This window comes from Simochromis diagramma, unplaced genomic scaffold, assembly GCF_900408965.1.
Source record: "Simochromis diagramma unplaced genomic scaffold, fSimDia1.1 OVJJ01000746.1, whole genome shotgun sequence".
Classification (NCBI taxonomy): domain Eukaryota; kingdom Metazoa; phylum Chordata; class Actinopteri; order Cichliformes; family Cichlidae; genus Simochromis; species Simochromis diagramma.
This window is the reverse complement of record NW_024386757.1, coordinates 3,626,609-3,648,428: the sequence shown is the minus strand read 5'-3', so window position 1 is coordinate 3,648,428 and position 21,820 is coordinate 3,626,609. Positions and strand designations below refer to the sequence as shown.

Sequence of the window (21,820 nt, the reverse complement as noted above, 5' to 3'; positions counted from 1 at the left end):
GATCAAATGCAACCGCATGGTAGGATGCTGTAAATGGACTAAACTTCAGTCAGGAGAACAACTGAGATAATCCATCCACGATATGAGGTAAGTCATGGGAAAAGAGCAGCTGCAAGAGAGTTCAACAATGAATCAACGGTACACAAGTGGAGGAAGTGCAGTTTTTGGCTTTCCTCATATTCCAAAACGTGCTTAGTCTCTTCGCTATTACTGTCGCCCGGCACAATTTGCAGATTATATTGCTTGCAGCCACTGCAATGCTTTTGACCAAAACAGGCGCAGATGACACCATCAACATGTGCCATTGCGGTAGAGTCAAAATCTCTACCATTGGCCAAATTCACCCCTACACAGAGTATTCCCCAGGTGACGTTACAAACAACAAGCTGACCCAAAACTGAAAACCAGATCCCCACAAACAGAGTGAAGTAAAGGTATCATAGTATTTTTCAGTGTGTGTGTGGCTGTACAAAGGAAGACACGACGGCCAAGTCTCGGCCTGTGGTAACATCAGTGCAAGATGGAAAAGAAAGTCTATATATTAAATCATTTAGTTTAAACATCACTTTTTACAGAATGCCACCTTCTCATGTTGAATGAATGATGAGAGAAATGTATAGAAACTGTTTTTTTGTTTGCTTTTTTACAGGATGGGATTAGAGTGAATAGAAGGTTACATAAGTACTTGGTGGACAAAATAAAAGCCCTTTTATAGGCCGAATCCTCTGTGTTAGGTAACGGCAAACAGTGAAAACAAATTGGTAATCTCTACCGTGCACCATTACATATTACAGCGGCAGCAGTGGCAGACACTATTTTTTGCACAAACCCTTGCCCCGAGTAAAAGGCTCGATCTGTACATCGCACGGTGTTATGGTGCTTCATTAAAGTGATTAATATTCAAACTTCACAGCTTATGCTTGGAAGTCTTTGCAAAAAGCAGATAAGAGTGCCTTTGAGCATACCACTGGCTGTTTGCACAGGAGATTTTTACTCTCAGCAAGGAATTTGACAAAGACAACAGGAGCGCCGCCAATACGTCAGCAAAAGAAACAAGCTCTTATGAAGCTGCCAGCTCCCCTCCTCTCACCTGACTTTCCCTTTGCTCTGCATTTTCTCAGTTAGTGAAAATATTTATGGAAGTCCCAATCGCAGCCTCCTGTGAACTCCTTATTTTAAAACCAGCATATGACACATGTCTGTGACTACACTTGTTATAGTCAGTCCTCCCCTCCACAGTTATTCAGCACACTGATTCTACTGGACCCAGACTCGCCGCTTTCTCTACGCGAACAGTGAAAACTGTACAGTTGGGTTTATCATTTTCAAAATGTATGCAAAGACAAGACAGTGAGACAACCGTGTTAATATTCAGATAGCGCTGCTAAGCGTCTTTCTCTGAGTGTGTGCTCTTTACTCTGCAGTGATTTCACTCAATGCCAGAGAGGCCTAATTCTCCAATGCAGACTGTATGTTTGTTGGAACTGCACTGTGATAACTCCCAACACCAGGCCGAGGAAGTTGCAAACTTCTTTCAGCTATATTCACAGATTTGAGCGCACTGTAACTGCTGTCAAAACCCTGAAAAATTGGCCATGTTTGCCGTGTGAAACAATGGCTGCAACCCATCTGTTAGTGTGGGCGTGAGAAATGAAGAGAAAACTGAGAAAAGTGATCAAGAGCAAGAAGACGTGGTAGAGGAACAACAGAAACGAAGAGGAAAATAAGAATGAGAGAGGGAAAAAAGTGAGAGACAGAACAACTGATGCGTTTTACATGCTGGAAACTGTTTATTTGTCAAAGATCTGCTAAAGCGCTGATAATGCTTCCTCCTGTTGGTGCTCAGAGTGTGTGCACGTTACTCATCTGAAAACCCTGGATGTACGTCACTGTCTGTTCTTCACCATTCATCTGATTCACTTCAAACTTGGTGGCTGGACTGCAGGGGACCCTGGTACCACGTAGTTCTCAGATTTTGGTTAAAAGTTGCTGTGTTAGTTCAGTGCGTGCAGGGGCATAAATACACAGAGAGCAAACGGAGTGAAGCTTTCACTCACCCCAAACTCGGTCAATCATTTGACAGAGTTTGTTTTTCAAGTGGGCCAGAAATGTGAAGGGAGTTCACTCAGAGTGGATGAAGTGCAAAACCAAAAACACAAATAAAACGCTAAAGGTAGACAGGCATCGAGTTCCCATAAACCACCAACAAGCATCAAGGCCAAACAAACCTAATCCTAACAGCAAGGCCTAACCCTAAAACAGGGTTTTCAGGAAGCATGATAACAATTCCACCTAGCTAACAAGTTATAACTTTTACAAAAGGTGGACTGCAATGCTCATAAAGACAGCTGTGGAAGTAAATACCACGTCTAACTGCCATATTACAAGAAGGCTGGGCCATGACACTTTAAGGGATCTCTGTAAAATTGTAGCCCAAAAAACCCCCACACACATTCCACTCTGTAACATGCACTCCAACAGTTACAATGAGAAAGAAATAACAGTAGGAAAGAAAAACATTTATCAGATTTAAGAACTCTGATAACGATGATTTTCATCATGTAAAAAGCAGACGTAGCATACTTAAACCACAAAGAGCATCAAACAGAAAGCTAGATGGAAGCTTTGCATCACTCTGTGCCCCTGTAACACCAGAAACATAGAATTTGTGTGAATTTGTACACCCAAAAAACTGAGTTTCTGAGAAGTCTTTCACATTTGAACAAAAACAAACAGAAAGAAGATTAAATGAAATGATACAAAAAAAAAAAAAAAAAAATCTACAGGTTAAGGAGGGAAAGCATGCTTCCAAAGGGAAAAGACGGAAGGAGAAAAGAGAATAGAGGCTGGCTAAGATGAGCGGTCAGAATGAAGAGTCTCTTTATCTTTAGCTGATAAGAGCAGACTTGGCTCACACAGTGTAGGATGTAGGACAGACACTGCTTTAGGTCTCCCCCTCTCTCTCTCTCTCTCTCTCATATGCACACACAGATTATCAGACTGACTTTGTGGAAGTTTAAGGACATTCACAAACATGTAAACAGATTTATTTAAAGAGTAAATATGGTTTTTAAACAATAAATACCGTTTTACTCTTGAAAATAACTGCATTAGTGAGATGACATTAAAATTTTAAAAAAAAATTCTAAACTAAACCCTTCATTGATATTCTACAGTTTACAAGAAACTTCATTTTATATTCTATGTTAAATTTTTCAGTTTAATTAATTTCTCTGAAACACACTTTCAGAAATGTTAGGTGGGAATACAGAATACAATGTTATTAGAGCACATCACTCAGAATACAACAGTATTGTGATTAATGAATATTGAGTATTCCAGTAACAAGGGATGTGATCTATCACCTTCTCAACTGCAAGTTGAATTACACTTTGTACACATCCATTTCATCCAATAAAGGTCAAGTTATCTTACTTCTGTCATTTCTTTATTACTGCAAAAGGAGATCGTCAACAATTTAGTACCAACACTGCTACTAAAAACCTGCTACTAAAGTCTGCCACGGTCACAGATGGGTCAAACTGGCAATTACATAAAAACCTGTTTCTCATAATACAAAAATTAATTGTGATAAATCAGACAATCTCCTATGTTGCTGTTTACATACATAAAGTCACATTTAATCATTATATCTGAGATTAGACGAGCACTCATTGGTAGTATTCCCAAAGTATTTTAATTGATTTAACAAGAAATTATTAAATTATTCTTGTCAGGACACAAGGACAGCATATTTGTTGTCCTTGTGTCCTGACCCAAACACTCAACTATCCCTACACTGAACAACAACGGTTTACCCAGTGAAAAGGTTTACGTCAATCAGCTTGTTTAAAAAAAATAAAATAAAATAAAATAAAAAATAAGTAGTGCATCTCCATTAACCTGACATAGAAGTAGATATATCAGATGATTTATGGGCCTATGTGTTGAAGAAGATTAAAGAGTGCTCTGTTAATGCCAGTTCAAAGTCCTTCATCGTTTGCATTTCTCTGAAATGGAGCCAGTATTTTTCCATCCATTTCCTCATTGTGTGATAAATGCAAAGAGGCGGAAAGAACCCTTGGTCACCTTTTTTGATCATGCCCAACACTCAGGAGTTTCTGGGAAGCATGAGAGCAAGCGATCTATATCTATCTAACCAGATTTATGACTTAAAATTAAAGCCACATAGTATACTTGCAGTCATAGGCTGCTCCGTAACCTCACTGGCACTTCGACATCATCTTCAGAAAGCCTTAAAGTTTGGCATGATTGTGGCTAAAAGACTTCTTAGAGCCTGGAAATCACCATCCCTTGTTTAGGGTTTGGCTAGGTGAGGTGATTGCATGTTCGTATGTTGAAGAGGTTAGTTTTCGTCTGGCTGACACTCACTTTAAATTTGTCCAAATCTGGGGGCCTTTTTCAATCGTATTAACGGGGGTTCAACATAATCTTTAACCCATTTGACTGTGCTTTGTGTTTATGTGAAATCACACTTCTGCCAGACCCAATTCCTTCCGGGACTTGTTCCCCAAATCTTTTGGACTCCGAACTCTGTTACCCTGTCTAACGTCACACAGAAGATCATCTTCAGACTCTAGCATTTCTCCAGAACTTTTCATTTCAACTGACTAACATACCAAGATGAAAACCCTACAATCCTACATAGCAGCTCTACATGAAATATGTTCTCAATTTCAAAATGCCCACATATACATTAAAACACAAAACCACATCACTTCATACCAGCAGCCTCGCAAACAAAGATAAAGTATATTTATTAGTTTTACTAGTGTAGACTGGCTGAATTGTACAGACTGTAGTTTGTGACCCCTGACCCTAGTAGAAATCACATGCACACAGAGTGGGTGAGGGGAAAGGACAGACAGCTGCTATGGAAGAGGGTGCAGATGGACAAACAGAGCAGCCACCTGTTTTTACTCATCTCACACACATTTCTATCAAGACGCTCAGCTTTCTTCACCCACAGCATCCCACCATACAGGCTCCCCCGATGTCTCCGAGTGCTTCAGCTTTTTGCATGTGCTGTTGTCCACACACAAAGGAAACATGTTTTAACAGTTGGCAGACTTTCACACACAGAAAGGGCCCACAGTGAGTGTGAGAGGAAACAGAGCATCTAGCCTGGACTGGGTCAGCAACCAGCCTCCACACCTAATACACACAGAGTCAGAAACATACATGCCCACATGATGGCTGGCAGGGTAGGGTATTGGGCATTAGAACGGCTGGGGCATTACAGGCTGCCACATAAGCCTCTTCCAGTTTTTACTACCAGTGACATCTGCTGCCTGAGGTTACATGTGTGGATATAGTACTTACACTGATAATACAGCAGCAATGGAAATGTGATCTGCACAGGCATGACCCAGCAAACAAGCTGAAAAAAAAAAATTCCACTGCATTCATCTAATTAAGGTCATTTGGTTCCTTGGGTATAAAATCCAGTAATAAAAGTAAACATTTGAGATGTTTTAAAAAGCATTATTAACCAGCAGCTTAGCAACAATTTATCTGTTAATGTCATCACAGACAAGAGGAAAACAATACATGGAACTAGGATTCTGTGCAGTTCCAGCTGTTTTGGTATTTTTCTCATCTATTTAAGGGGGCAAACATAACACAGAAACAGACAATTGTTGCACTAATTACTTCAATTTTTATAAAAATACAGAACCTAATGACATACTGGGTAATACCAAGAATGCTAACTCTAAATGTTAGCCAGCATAGCAATGCCTTAACAGCTAGGAAGGATAAATGAAATAAAAAAATAATAATAATAAAAAAAAATAAAATAAAAAAAAAAACCCGACAAGCTCCAAAATAATTCGTGACCAATAGAGCCGCCGTCTGCTCCTAGAGATACTCCAGCGCTCCACTATTACTATAGGTGGGGCTCCGGCAGCTCTTCCACATGTAAAAATGCTGGCAGCCATCAGCACGACCCTCCAGCCTCATAATAGATGCACCTAAGGTATCAAGATCAAACGCCTACATCGCCATGTTCTTGAGTTGTTGCATTCACAAACTTGCATGTCCACAACGTCCACACGCCCAATGGGGTGTCGACAATACCCATGACCCTTTTATGGCAGAGGGGTAAAAACCATGGCAACAACAACAAAAAAAAAGTATCAGATTTAACCTAAAAGCAGAGCGGGAATCTACAACCCTGTACCAAATATATTATTCCAGAGTAGATCATTTACTGCTTTGGGTGCAGTTTTATTTCATTTGTTTTCCAATTATTTTATGTACTGGACTCTTTCAAAGCCTCAACATTAGTGTTTGCGTGTTACTGCAGTATTAATAGTAGTAGCAGCAGCGGCGGTGGCGGCGGCGGCGCCAAGTAACCCTGAAAGAAAGAAAAAAAAAAAAAAAAAAAAAAAAAAAAAAAAAAAAACCCACAGAGCAAGCTCCATTTTGTCAGAAAATTCCAATAAAAATACTCCCAACTGCACAAACATGGTGAAGAGGTTCACTTCAATGATTCCAATTAATGAAGGTAAGGCCGTGCATATAGCCGTCTGTGTCAGGATCATAATCTTATTTCCTACAAGCTCTTATCACATTTTCTGTGATAAGAGCCTATGTAAAAATACCATTGGCTGTGCCAGGCAAAAGAAAAGTCCCTCAGCAGCTCAGAATGTTATTCTAATGTACTTTCACTAGATCACTGCCTTACCTGTAAACACCCATATTTGTGTTCCACTGTTTGTATTTCACTCTGTGTCTTACACATTTGTACTCTCAAAATGCTGGTGATGTCACTTAAGAGGTCTTTTTTTGTACTAAGATCCTCTACCGCCTGACATTAATAAACGGTTTCAGTCTCAACAGTACTGTCTGCCTAATAAATCCACTTTGACATGTGCAATTAGCAGAGTGTACTGTTAAAGGAAAGCTGTTATTCAAGCTGTACTTTGTTAATGGTATTTAACTGCGTAGCACATCTTATCTAAATTGGATTTACCTCCACTAATTTCAGTGTGTACAGTACCGCTGGAGGAGAACTTGTGTGAGATCAACCTTCAGCTGATGCTGAATTCTTACAAAAGAAATGATGGGCCATGCCCACTGAAGTGCCCCTGAAACTGAACACCCTGTAGCTAACTCTGAGCTCAGCAGAAGTATCAGGTGTTGACAGTAGAGTAGCTGTTCCTGTTATAATACTTTGCAGTCCACTTCAAGTTCACTGCCCGAGGAACATGCATAGTTGGCGCATCGATGGTCCATGGACAAGTCCACACAGTCACCCAGAAAACAAGAAAACCCACACATGCAGGGACCACTGCGTTCACTGGAGGGTGAAACTATTTAAAAAAAAAAAAAAAAAAAAAAAAAAAAAAAAAAAAAAAAAAAAAAAAACCCCACACACAACACCCACCCACACACACACTAGTTGGACATCAAATGACAGTTTTTCTTGAAATACAGCACAGGTCAGGATTTGCAGAGAAGAGCAGACCAGAGAGCCCCTGACGCGGCTGTGGTAAAACAGAATGAAGCCTAGTCCACCTCACCTGGCTGTCATCTTAGCCATGCCTCCTGCTGATTTGTCACATAATAGGCCAATAGCCAAGGTGTGTAGAAACAACAAACACACTCATACTAAGAGCATGCACGTATGCGTGCATTAACCACATTAAAGTATTAAAACCTGGAAACTGGAGCATAAAAATCCAGCCACAAGTCAGCAAAACAAATCATTCCAACCAAACCCTGTGACTGAATTCTTACTTCTAACAGTGGAGAAAGCAGTAATCTGGTATCATCTAACTAATGTCAACTGTGAAGATCGTTGTCTGAAATCCTTGAGCCATTGCCCCAGACACACTGACCAGCGTGCAGGAAAATAACCAGTTCCAGCTACCTCCCAAAAAGCAGCTATACCAAAAAAATAAATAAATAAAAATAATAAATAATAGAACCTCAAGGTCTTGAACTATGTGAAAAGTAATTAGAATAGTTAAAGTACAACCCCGACTCTTTGTGTGTGTTCTCAGATGTCAACAGGTGATAAGCAGGCTGCTTTCAAACGGCAGCTGTGCAACTGAGCTGTCAGCGAGCAGAAAATGAGTTACATCAGAGGCCTCTGAAATTTTAATAAGAGCTTCGTTTAAAAGATGAGGTGTAGCTGCTACAAGGAGGAGAATTTGAAGATCTCAGCAGGTTGATTGCTCTGTGCTGCACACAATGTTCTCTATAACCACGTGGGTCTCCTTTGAGACCAACACCAGCTGATTGGTGGAAGAATGAACACCCTTTGACAGATTAATGACTTTTAAAGATTGCCAGCGAAAAACTCCATTTAATATAAGGCACGCGACCATGGTTATTCCTAATAACATTAGTATAATAAGTGAAAATTGACTTTGTTCAATCTGCCAGCAGATAGCACATAAATCTGCCAAAGCCACCGTCAATGTGCTTCTCACTTGTGCAGTTGGCTTAGTGTTATGTTTTTCCTCCATGATGCTTCCATGTCAGAGTGGAAGGCGCAGAGTAAAATGACAATCCCCTCAGTACATTGTACCATCTCCCACTTAAACACAAACTTCAGGGAGTGTTAACAGCCTTTTAAAACGAATAATAAAATAACCTACATTAACAAGATTAGGTCAGTTAGAGACTTTGCGTGTTAGTTTTGATTCATTTTGAATTAATCGCCCAGCCTGATTCAGAAGCTTTATTAGCTTGTCACCGCAACCACACAAAAAGGACCCAAAGTGAATTAAAGTACATATACAATGCTACACACTTATACCTGAGACAGTCAGTTCAACCATAAGCCACTAATACGTTTAGTGGGTCATGTGGCAGGAGGTACATGAAATCAGCCAGGTTGTGTCATCTTTGTAGTGATTTTCAAAACAAAAGAAAGGAATTCATGAGGAACAACCTGCAACCCAAGTGCCCAAAATTTAATATGCTCATCTTTGAGGACATTTATTTACTTGAAATATGCATGCGTGTTGTATACATGTAATAAAGCCCCATTACTCTCCAAAAGTTCCTTTGTACATGTTGTTTGTATCTCTTTGATTTCTAAGAAGTGTAGCCCTGACCATGTCCAAGAACGTGTCCTTAAAAGCAGCACTAAGACTTTCTGGAAGGTGCAACAGACGTCTAGCCAAATAGATCAAATAAATCTCCATTAAGGTCATGGCAACAATTACCCTCAAAGCAAGAAAAGGAGAACACTGTCCATCTCATGAGCTCAGATATGCAATACATAATAATGCTGGCTAATATTGCAGTGCTTGGAAGCACAGTAGACAGATAAACTATCCCTGTGTGTGTCAGTACAGCCTGTTGAACACAGCTGACTGCTGGGAGTTCATGTGTCAGATGATTCTCTCCTGCTGCACAGGCATTGTGCAGGGAAACAAAGATGGAGAGGTTTGTCTGGGGTCGTTTCATTATGGAAGCCAAATGAGGCCTAGCTGAGATGTGGATGACCTGTTTCAGAAGTCACGTTCTTATGCTCCTCCCTCGCCTGTCTTTTGCCTTCTCTCCATCTTCATGGAACTGTGACTATTATTTCCCCTTTCTGTTCATTCAAGATGTAGTGAGGCCACAACGGGCCAAACAAAGAGCGTCAATTTGGCGGTATTCTTGTGTTGCCTGGACGACCACTTCTAATGACAGAACCATTTGGGCTAGGGGGTAGTAATCCAAGACTTGGGAATGCGAGTTTATATATTTTGAAAAAGTTAATAACAGGCAACAAACATTAAACACAGAAGCATTGACAAATATTACTTTTAATAATTAATTGTGCAATAAGAAAATTACAAGTGAGCTAAAACTTCAGTTAAAATTTAAAACTTTAGAAAAACTAAAGTATGTAGTGCATTCCAAATAGTTTTGCAACAATCCACCACTTACACTTCAACAATAGAGAGAGCATAAGGAGATGTCTTATCTCTCTTTCCCCTTCTTTTTCCCCTTCGTGTCAACCAATCAACAAAGATTGCACAATATAAATAACATTTAGTTTAACTGAACAAATCAGTCCACTGTCACCAGTCAGGCTTTTTGGTCAGGATTATCTCATATCAAGTCCAAATTTTGGACCAGTGCATCGCTAAATTACAAAGTAAAGCACTACTATCATCATATTACATTTGTCTCCAACTGTGCTATAAAGCATTAGTTACTAATAATCATCCCAGTGGAAGGATTGTTATTAGTGACTAATTGCACTCCATAAATTTGAAGTTAATTGATCTCCAATGTTTCAATTATCTGCATGATTTGCGGATAGAAAAAAAAAAAACTGTGTCCACAGTGGAAGTGATTTGCAGTGACAGGGCATATTAAAGTTGTGATATAAAGTGAAAGGAATTCTACGACTCCATGAAACGATGGGTGAAATAACCGCTGCCACCAAAGTGTTTGAGGAAACCACCAGTCAGAGTGTGCGATATCATTGATTGTAGCTGCATGACAAGTAGTAGTAAATACATTAGAGGGTTACCTAGGCAACCGGAGCCGGGAGTGTCTGCATGTGACCAGCAGTCAATTTTAAAGGGATGCACATTCCAGTGTGCAGCGAGTCTTTTTATGTACATGCTTGACATCATTTTATGTGGGAGACAGGACAGCAATCAGAGTGATCTTCAAATTTTAAGAGTGCTGATTACTACTATAAAAAAAACAAAAACAAAACAGTAGCAGTAAGGTCAAACTGTGCAATGATCCACCACATCAAACCTTTCCAAAAAACCTATGAAAACATCATGCTAGCATCTTTATACGTAATGATACACACAGTGCACAGGCACACAGTGACGTTCAAGCTGAGTGTGCGCTAATCCAAGAGACTATTAATGTCGTGCTAACTACAAAAGTAAATAAGGAAAGTAATTCAATACTTTTATTGAGCAACCCCTTCAACAGTACTCAAAATTAAAAGCAATAGATGAGCTTTTTCTGAGCTTTAAGCGATTGTATGCAATTGGCTATAAAAAGGAGCTGAAGAGGATCTTAGTTCATGGAGTTGTATTTAAGTTGACTTACTGACAAACAGTCTGTCAGCAACTTTAATTCCGTAAAAATTCTGACAGTGATGAGGAGTTAATACTTTAATATAAAGCAATACCATAACTACAATGAGTATGGGTTCTTTTATGCATGTAGGTCATGCTATTATCTGCTGAAAATAGTCAATCTGCCTGTAGGAAAAGGATTAACACACAGACAGGTTACACAAAACAGTCACCAGGAGAACACCACCCCCCACCCCCACCCCATTAGGAGGTCCCCAGAGCATCACACAAAAGATGTGTGTATCATAAATCCATACACTGTCCTAGCGGAGGGTTCAAGGAGTTAGCAACCACAGGGGAGTAATAATAATCCCTTCAGCCATCATCAGTATGTGTGCCTTGGTTTGTTTATTCCTTACTGAAGAATGAACAAAATTACAAGTTTACCCATCCGTTCATTTCTAATCTCTTTCCAGTCTGACTCTGCTGGATTTCTGTGGTGTCAGGACAGCCAAATTACACAGAGAGAAAATGTGAGAAGAGGGAAATTCACTACTGCTGTTTTATTATTGATTTCTAGCTAGCCTGCTACTTGGTGCCTCAAGCCACGTCCACAGCTCCTTTAAAGCATCAGTTGTGCTGGAGGGATGGGTGCAGTATCAGCCCTGCAAGTAGGGGTTTCACTCAGTTCTTTACAATCCATCAGTCCTGAACCTGGACTAATTCAACATGCTAACACAACTTTATTTTCTTCACAGTCTCTGCACGCTCCTAAAAAACTCCACACAAATAAAGCAACGCTATCCAACTCCAACCTGATTGATCCTTACTTGCTAATCAAAAGCTTTAAAATTTTGTATTACCAATTTCAAAAACATCACACAACATTGTTCATTTCACTAGATCTGTAGCAAAGGAAGCCCACGAAGGTGGTTGGGGAATCTGACTAGTGTGCCTCCTGGGCACCTCCTAGGAGGTGTTTATGGCATGTCCTACTGGGATGAGATCCCATGCCAGAACTATAACACAGTGGAAAAATTATTTCTCTTAAGAACACAAATGGAGAGAATGAGAGTTGTACAGATCTGTGCATATCTGATTAAAAATCTGCCCACATTTAAAGAAAAAAAAAAAAAAAAAAAAAGGAAAGAAAGAAAGAAAGAAAACATAATGGATGGATGGACGAGAGAGAGATATACAGAAAGACTTCAAAGACAACAAAACTGAACCAACAGGGTTAAATATGTGTGAGATGTGAAAAGAGATAAGATCAATTGAAGGGAATTGGATGACACCAACAGTCTGATTACATCACTTCGACTCTGCTGACAGACTGGCTCCTCCAGTCTACGTGTCAAGTATCCTTAGGCAGTGTACTAACCCCAAGTTGCTCTCCGATGCATCCATTGGAGTCTGAATGTGTATGAATGTTAGATAGGGCGCACTTAACAGCTTAGAAAAAGTGCTTGTGTGAATGGGTGTGATTGGGGCATGTTGTATAGAGCGCTTTGAGTACTCCGGGAGAGTAGAAAAGTGCTATATAAGAATCAGTCCATTTAAGGAGATACTGTTTGAGCTCATACAACACTTCATTTTGTTGTAGCTGTTAGGTTGGCTGCAGGACAAATTATACCTCAGTGCTGCTTATAACCACATGTACAAGTCTGACTGATCGTTGGATTTAAATCAGCAGATCACAAGGTCCTCAGACAGTGCATGTTGGCTCACTGCTGGAAAACCTGTTCATACAAATAAAGGCAGCAGGCCAGCCGTTAACTTTAAGTTAAATTGTCCTGTTCCGTTTTCACCATAACTCCGACCTTTTAGAGCACTGGACTGATTGATCATATTGACAACACTGTATATTAACATCATTCGAATAGCTGCAACAACATAGTTAAAGAATAAACACATCACATCTCAGTGACAGCTATGCTTAACCTATATAACTTATTTCCAAGGTCCAAAAGGACCTTTAATCCTCCAAACAATGATCAGAAACATCCAACTGATCCTGCACTGTGAAGTAATTAAACTTAGCAACCAACAGGGGCAAAAATGCTTCTGCGTCACATTTGCTTCACCTCATCTACCAACATCACTGTCACTCCTCATTGCATGCTGACCAGCAGAGCTGAAATGGCATAAGCATAATCTCAGAAGAAGGAGAGGGAGAGGACAAGTGAAAGGTCGGCAGAAAAGCACATTCATGAGCTGTCGTGGATCATCAGGCTAGCGTGGCCTCCTGCTGGCAAATCACACAGTTGAGCACACCGTGGGCATGCAGCTGGCCAGAGCAATGACACGTACTGTTGACTAACACTGTCTCAAACACTCCTGCACAGTCAACCCTTTTCACATGCTCTGATGAAACGTATGCCAAAAGTATGTGTACAGGTGTCCATATTTTAACAATTATTTCCGGCTACCTGTGTGTTTCTTTAGTAAATATACTTTGTTCTATAAATTGCAAAAAATTAGCTATGTTACCAACATTATCTTTTGACATCGATTCCCTCTAATGGATCCAAAGCTATGTTTATACCAGATACTCCTTTGCGCTATGATCGAACTGTATGCCACCGTGGAAAAATTTTGGACAGATCATACAAAACTCCTATTTTGTAGTCTTCTCAGTACTTTTTCCCCCTCAGACAATGATGTCCATGGCAGAAGCTCACAAATTTCACAGGATGGTGAAGTAAGCACACAACTTGTCTGACACACACACACACACACACACACACACACACACACACACACACACACCCACCAAGTGAAGCATTCAGAGCTCAGCAAACACTTTTGATTGATAATACTTTATTCATCCCGAGGGAAATTGGGTTAAAACTGCCAGCGCTATCTTACCCTTCAGACCATACATACATTACACAAACATCACGGGGAAGACAGGTCAGAGAGGTATAACCATGGGAAATGCACAAGATGAGAAAAGTACTGACGGTCTATAACTTCAAGTAGGCATTAATATTGTTTTCTACCTTTAATCAACTTCAACACTAGTCATGTAACTAAAAGCAAACCCGAAATTTACTGGGAAAAAGCGCCTGATCAACAACTCCAACGTGAAGAAAGAAAGACCGTTGTATCAGCTTCCACTCCCTGCTGTTTTACACAGGAAGTACTACAGTAAAGCTACAGAATTTAAAATAAAACTCAGTGTTGAAATTAGTCCGCTTGCTGAAGGCTGGTGGATATCATCTCACTTTCTAGCAAGCAGGGGTGAGTCTAAAGGGGGGTATGGGGTGTACTAGGCCAGATCAAGACTGTAGTAACATTTTACAGATTTAGATCAATATAAATCAATAAACTAGATTGCTTAATTGTAGTGTAATAATATTAAAAAATAATATACAATTATATATTTTAAAAGCTTGGGGGGGGGGGGGGGGGGTCCTTCCTCCACAGGCCATTAAAAATATTCCTGGGCCAATATCACTGAGCAGGACACCAGATCATCATCATCATCATCAACAGGAATTACAGGTGGCTAATTACATGATATGCTCGCATTTCTTCATTGTTACTCCTTTAAATGCTTACAGACATGCATACACAGTCATACACTAGCACATTTAAACACAAACAGGCTGTAATGATTCATTCACCGAGCAACTCAAATAACTCCACGCTTTAAAAAAAAAAAAAAAAAAAAAAAAACCCTAAATAAATAAAAAAAGATTTTACAAAGAATCGTCAACACTTTGTTTAGTCTCCAACTCTGTAGCACTCCGTTGTCACCATGTAAGCGCACTCACATTTGTAACTAAAAATAAACCTGCAACAGAAACATATTAAGGCGCATGGATGCATGCATTAGGCCCAAGCAGCCTCTTGTGGGGGGTTTTTGGTGAAAAACAACAAATCACAACAGCAGCAGGAGCAATGACATCATAGTTTAACATGGAGCTGGAGTTTGCTCTTTGCTATTTGTTTAGACAAAGAGGCTGAGCATTGCAGAGATGTGATCACATAGAAGAAAATGTTTTTCTTCTTATCAGATAATTTAATTTTTTCTTTAAAAAGAGGATACAACAGGAATCAATGTGTGAATGTGAAGAAACAACTGCTGTAACTTCACGCCCAAAACATCTTTGTACTGTGTTGAATGTTCAGTAAATTGTTCTACAAGGGCTGGGTCATACTTTCAACACCAATCTGTACCAAAGATGTACAACGGTCAATGTAAACCTATGTTAAAATAAATAAATGGCCTGTATTTATATAGCGCTTTACTAGTCCCTAAGGACCCCAAAAGCGCTTTACACATCCAGTCATCTACCCATTCACACACACATTCACACACTGGTGATGGCAAGCTATGTTTTACCAGGCAAATGAACATTTCAACACACACAAAAGTTTTGTTTAAAAATTACAGGGGGGGGCGAGGGGGAGACTACAAAAGCTATATTTAAGATAAAGAAATACACTTTCTGGATGCAAAATGTTCCATATTTAACAAGAAGGAAAGTATTTTATACCAAATCATTACTCATTTCACAGTTAAATGTCAAGCAGCATTTATCTTTGGGTAATGCCGCTTCTTGGTAAATGTCAAAACAGGGTTTAATTATGACTGGTATCACTCATTGTACACCCCCCCCCCCCCAAAAAAAAGTGTCAGATAATTCCAGTGTTTCACACTCAAAAGCTAGAAACTTAGCATTTGCATAATATTTCAGAAAAGCGTTAATAAATCTCAATTTCACCAATTTTTTCCAGCCACTATAATTTTCAACCTAGTGACCTCGAGAGATCCTGTGATGAAGGTACTTAGGAACAATACTTTTATAGAAACTTTTGTTTAGCACCACAAACTAATACACAAAGGAAGCACTAGAAGATTACATTTCTTTCTATAGACATTAGCAGATAAGCAGCAGACAGGTATCATACTAAAGTGTTGAGGCCCCATGGGATGCCAAAACCAATTCAATGCTTCTTGGCAACTAGAGACCATAGTAAAGCTTCACATTTCAACAGCAGTGACGTATTAAGCAGTTAAAAGTGTTAATCTGGCCAGCCCACACTTTAATGTTAGCTACTTAACTATTAGCAATTACCCGCTAGGAACAATAGCTGTGTGTAAAGTTATCAATAAGCTAGCAGCGAACAGCTATGGCAAATAAAACATTAACATTATTATAGGAGCTAGACTTCTTCCTTTTTATTTCATTGATGTTGTTTGTATTGTGGCAACCTTAATTTAAATATTTTTATGCATCTTATTTTTGCCATCCCCCATAATATCAAGTATCAGTTAGCTTAAAGTTCATCAATTGGACATTCAACATGCTGACTGAGCTCTAGTCCCACATTTTTTTCCCCCCTTATATAGCTCTCATTTTTTGATCCGCTTATAACACATATGCTCTTGCTTTGCAGCACTGTGCTTTTGCCCTTTCCTTAGTATGTATATTATCAGTCGATATTAGCTATAAGCTATAAGTTATAAGTGTTATGTTGCAAAGTTTATCAACCGGTGGACACTCTAAAACTTCTGTTGGCAAAACACATTTGGAATATCATAAACAACCAGCTGGATCCGAGACTACTGTAAATGAGTAAATAAATAACTAAACATAACAAATGAGAGAGATGGATGCAGTACAACATTGGGTTTGTAAATCACCAAATATCCACATCAGTCTTTACAAAAACTATATCGGTTAGGCTCTAATCCGGGGGTGGTGAACTCAAGGGCCGGTGTCCTGCAGGTTTTAGATATCACCCCAGGTTAACACGACTGAATCAAATGATTAGTTCATTACGAAGCATCTAGAGAACTTCAAGACATGCTGAGGAGGTAATTTAGCTATTTGAATCAGCTGTGTTAGATCAAGGACACATCTAAAACCTGCAGGAAACTGGCCCTCAAGGCCTGGAGTTCCCCAACCACTGCTCTAATCTAAAGGTAGGAGAAGTCACAAGGTCTCTGTAGATGAACCTGTTGAAGAATTGTTAATAGTTGCCTGCAGCAGCCTTTGTTTCCAGATCTCTTACCTGCTCAGCTCTGGGTAGTATGTGACTGCTATTTCTGTCTCCATTGCTAAAATGTTTATCAGTAGGAATGCATTTTAAGTGCTTTATTTGTCTACTGCCACTTCTCAAAGGAACAAAGTATCCCTGAAAATACTAATCATAAAAGCAGCAAACTACCACTGAAGAGAAAAAGGAGATCATTTCTCAGTCTGGTCTGTAATATCCTGACTGTCCATGGAGTGACTCATCAGAAAAATACAGGGAAAAGGCACAGAGTTAAACACAAGTATCATTCAGCAGGAAGAAAAACACCAAGGACGTGATGGCTGGTGGGAGCTTACAGATTAGAGAAGGGAGCTTCTAAGCAGGAGGCCAATGATGTGAATCACGAGGTCAGCAAGGACGAAGTATGAATAAAATGAATGAGTAATGCTCTCCTTATTAATTACTGTTGAGACACCCTTGAGCAAGGCACTTAACTTTCAGAAGCAGCACCGGGCTGTGGTTATGGTAAAGACATTAATTGGTCTTTTCTGTCTGTCACGACCTTAAAAATACCCTAATATATATCCAAGTAAAGCAATATGTTACCTATGGTAACTTAATACTAAGAGCTCCATGTCACATCTTTTACTGTAGTGAATCAGCAGTAATCCTGGGAGAGCTGGCCCTGTGTCAGCCACAAATCCACGGTATGATTACTTTGCTCCTCTGGTTGACTTTACCTCAGTAAACAGCCATCCAGCAGACGGCCGAAACATAAGACCTCAGTCATGAGGGATGAAACTCGTCTGGAACGTCAGATGGATGAAAACTTTGGGGGGGGGGGGGGGTCCTGGCTCAGAGAGGACTGCAAAGCGGGCCTTTTTGGAGCAGATTGGAAGAGAAATGAGAATGTGAGATTAAGGATGGACTGGCTGACAGCAACTGCAGAAAGAGGAGAAGGGGAGAAAAAAAAAAAAATAATCGGGGAGAGAGAAAGCATGAGGGGCAGATGATGGCAAGCTGCCAGGAGATCAAAATCTTCCCCAAAAACTTCAAAAGGAAATTGTTCTGGCACTACACCTTTATTCTCCTGTCCCATTTCACATTTTATAGTTCAATTCACCCCCATCAATAAACAGACAACATTATACATTTGGTTTTATAGTTAGATTATACTCTTACTCTTCCAGTTGATTGGTCTGTTTATAATAAATTCTAACATTTTATAGGAATATAAAATATATGACAATTCAGGTATCACAATAACACAAGGTCACATCAGCAGCTCTGCAGCCCTCACTCTGCATCTGGAGGAAAACTTGGACCAGTCCTTGCATTTACATGGAAACCATAATACAGGAATAGCAATCCCAAAAAATTATAAAGTTAATGGCCTGTTCAAAAAGTTCATAAAAAAAAAAAAAAAAAAAAAAAAAAAAAGACACAGACACACCATTGTACTTCCAGTCTGGACAAGGCCTTTGAAAAATTCAAACTTTGAAAACCAGGTTGCGATCAGCTTGTGTATTAGAGGGGAATAAGGCCAAATGTGCCTCCAGAGCTTGCTACCAATTCCTCACTTTCCTTTAGAGGTCACATTTATTTCTACGATAGGGCACAGACAGGGGGGGCTGAATCCCTGGGATTTGTGGACAAAGACTGCTACGCTGAAATTAACAGAGAGCGATGCCATTATGTGTCCATTAAGTAATCAAATCACAGTTCTTGTAATATTGTCTGTGAAGGTTCTCAGTCATCCAGGTCATCGTAGTCTAAGGAGCTTGGAAAGAAAAGCGTCTGGACTTCTTTAAGACAACTGACAACAACTTAAAAAAGTCCAGACGCTTTTCTTTCCAAGCTCCTTAGACTTCTTGTAATATTATTAATAATAATAATAATAATAATAATAATAATACATTTTATTTAAATAGCGCCTTTCAAAGCACCCAAGGACACTGTACAACAGATAAAAACTGGAAATATACACAACGATAAAAATAGAAGATAAAAGTTAAAACATACAGAAATTTAAGAATAGGCAATTTTAAACAGATGAGTTTTGAGGGTGGACTTAAAAAGAGAGAATGAACTAATATTTCTGAGGTCCGGGGGTAGGGAATTCCAAAGTCGAGGGGCAGAGCAGCTAAAGGCCCTCCCTCCCATTGTGATCAGACGAGCAGAGGGAACAGAGAGAGAAAGAGAAGATGAAGATCTGAGGCAGCGGGATGGGAGCTTCATCTGTAATAAGTCAGAGAGGTACGGTGGAGAGAGAGAATGAATAGCCTTGAATGTATACAGAATTATTTTAAAATGGATGCGAAATTTGACCGGGAGCCAGTGAAGTTGCTTCAGGATTGGGGAGATGTGGTGGGTAGAAGAAGTCCTAGTGATAATACGGGCAGCAGAGTTCTGGACACGTTGGAGCTTGTTGATAGATTTTTGTGTAAGGCCAAATAATAATGAGTTGCAGTAGTCAATTCTAGAGATAACAAGATTATGGATGAGAATGGCAGTGGCGTGAGGTGTGAGGAAGGGGCGGAGGCGATTAATGTTACTGAGTTGGAAATATGCTGCACGTGTAATATTATTGATATGTGAGTTAAAGGATAATGTGCTATCGAGAATGACACCCAAGCTTTTCACAGAGGGAGAGATAGGGACCAGCGAGTTATTGATGGTGAGAGAGAAATTGTTAATTCTGGATAGCAGTCGTTTAGTGCCAACCAGAAGAAGTTCCGATTTATTGCTGTTGAGTTTAAGAAAGTTGGAGGAGAACCAAGAATTAAGTTCAGCTAGACAGAGGATGAGGGAGGGTGGAGGAAGAGTAGAGTCAGGTTTGGTAGAGAGATAGAGCTGGGTGTCATCGGCGTAGCAGTGGAACTGAATATTATATTTACGAAAAATATGTCCGAGTGGAAGAAGGTAGATGATGAAAAGAAGGGGCTCGAGGACAGATCCCTGGGGCACCCCAGTGGATAAAGGAGAAAGCTGAGAAGTGAAGGATTTTAATTGAATGAACTGAGTGCGGTCAGATAGGTATGATTTAAACCAGGCTAGTGGAGTGTGAGAGAGACCAATAGAAGCTAATCTGCTAAGGAGAATGGGATGAGAGATGGTGTCAAAAGCTGCACTCAGATCAAGAAGGATAAGGATGGAGAGGAGACCAGAATCAGCTGCTATAAGAAGGTCGTTTGTTATTTTTATAAGAGCAGTTTCAGTGCTATGTAGAGGGCGAAAGCCAGACTGGAACTGTTCGTAAAGGTTATTATCAGTTAGGTGAAGATGGACTTGTGAAGCAACTATTTTTTCAAGGATTTTTGAGAGAAATGGTAGATTGGAGATAGGACGAAAATTATTAAAGTTGTTGGGATCTAGACCAGTTTTTTTCAGAATTGGGGTAATAGCAGCAACTTTGAAGGAAGCAGGAACAGTTCCAGTGGTGAGTGAAGAGTGAATAATAGCAGATATGAGGGGAAGGAGAGGGAGTAAGCAGGCTTTGACGAGGACAGTGGGGATAGGATCGAGCTGGCAGGTAGAAGGCTTTGATTTATGGATGAGATCAGCAATATCAGCTAAGGATGGAAGTTGAAAAACAGAGAGGAAGTGAGAAGGGGGAGAAGTTAGGACAGAGAAGCTACATTGAGCATTAGGGTCCAGGTCGAAGTGTATTTTATGAATTTTATCAATAAAGAATAGCATTAGAGCATCACAGAAGTTAGATGAATAGAGATGAGCAGGGAGAGAATCAGGTGGCCTGTTAAAAGAGTTGAATAGTGAGAAAAGGGTCTTGGTAGAGTCCTCACTTGAGCAGACAATAGCAGAGTAATAAGCAGATTTGGTTTGACTAATACATTCCTGGTAAAACAGAACGTGGTTATTAAACATATCCTTATGAATAGTAAGGCCAGTTTTCTTATAGAGACGTTCAAGCTGTCGGCCTTTAGCTTTCAGTAGCCGGAGTTCAGGGGTGTACCAGGGTGCAGAGCGAGAAAAAAGTACAGTTCTGGTTTTTTGTGGAGCCAGGGAATTTAAAATACTACTAAGACTATGATTATAAAAAAGTACCAGGTCCTCTTGAATAGCTAAGTTGTTAGAAGACAAGCAGCTAGAAAAAGCAGAGGAAAGGATATCAAGATTTATATTCTTGATATTCCGGAAAGAGATAATACGGGGATTGTTAATTACAGAGAGGGTCATGTGAACATTAAAGGAGAGAAGTAGATGATCCGAAATTAGCAGTTCGTCAGCTGTACAGATGGAGGGGGTAAGTCCAGAACAGCAGACTAGGTCCAAAGTGTGGCCCTTAATGTGGGTAGGGAAGTTTATGTATTGTTTAAGGCTGAAACTATCAAGGCAGGATAGAAGGTCCTTGGTAAGAGGATGGTCGCAGTTATCCACGTGAACGTTAAAGTCACCCAGCAATATTATATTAGAGGAGACAGTAGCTAGATTGGTCAGCAGATCGGCAAAGTCACTGATAAAAACAGAATTAAATTTTGGGGGGCGGTAGATGACAGCTATTACAGTTGGGGTAGGTCCTGAAAGTTGACAAACAACAGATTCAAAAGGAGCTGTACGTAGGGGCGGACAGCGGCGAGACTTTCCAGTTCTCGCGATAGATTATCGCGAGGCCACCACCACGGCCGGACTCGCGAGGTTGGCAGGTGTAAACAAACCCCGGGGGGGTGGAGTCGTTGAGTTGCGAAAAGTCATTGGGCTGTTGCCATGTCTCAGTCAAGCAGAAAAAGTCAAACTTACGGTCTGTTAGGAGATCCTGGATGAGAGGTCCTTTGTTCGTAAGCGAACGGATA

The 21,820-nt window shown here is 40.0% G+C and overlaps 1 long non-coding RNA gene across 1 annotated transcript; it reads right to left on the bottom strand.

The window, feature by feature from the left end:
* Positions 1-1,327: 1,327 nt before the first annotated feature.
* LOC120731248 lies at positions 1,328-16,840 on the bottom strand. The gene is made up of 2 exons (XR_005695317.1): positions 3,544-16,840; positions 1,328-3,504 (listed from the first exon to the last, which is right to left on the bottom strand). It is a non-coding gene; the product is annotated as an uncharacterized LOC120731248 (long non-coding RNA).
* Between the last annotated feature and the right edge of the window lie 4,980 nt (positions 16,841-21,820).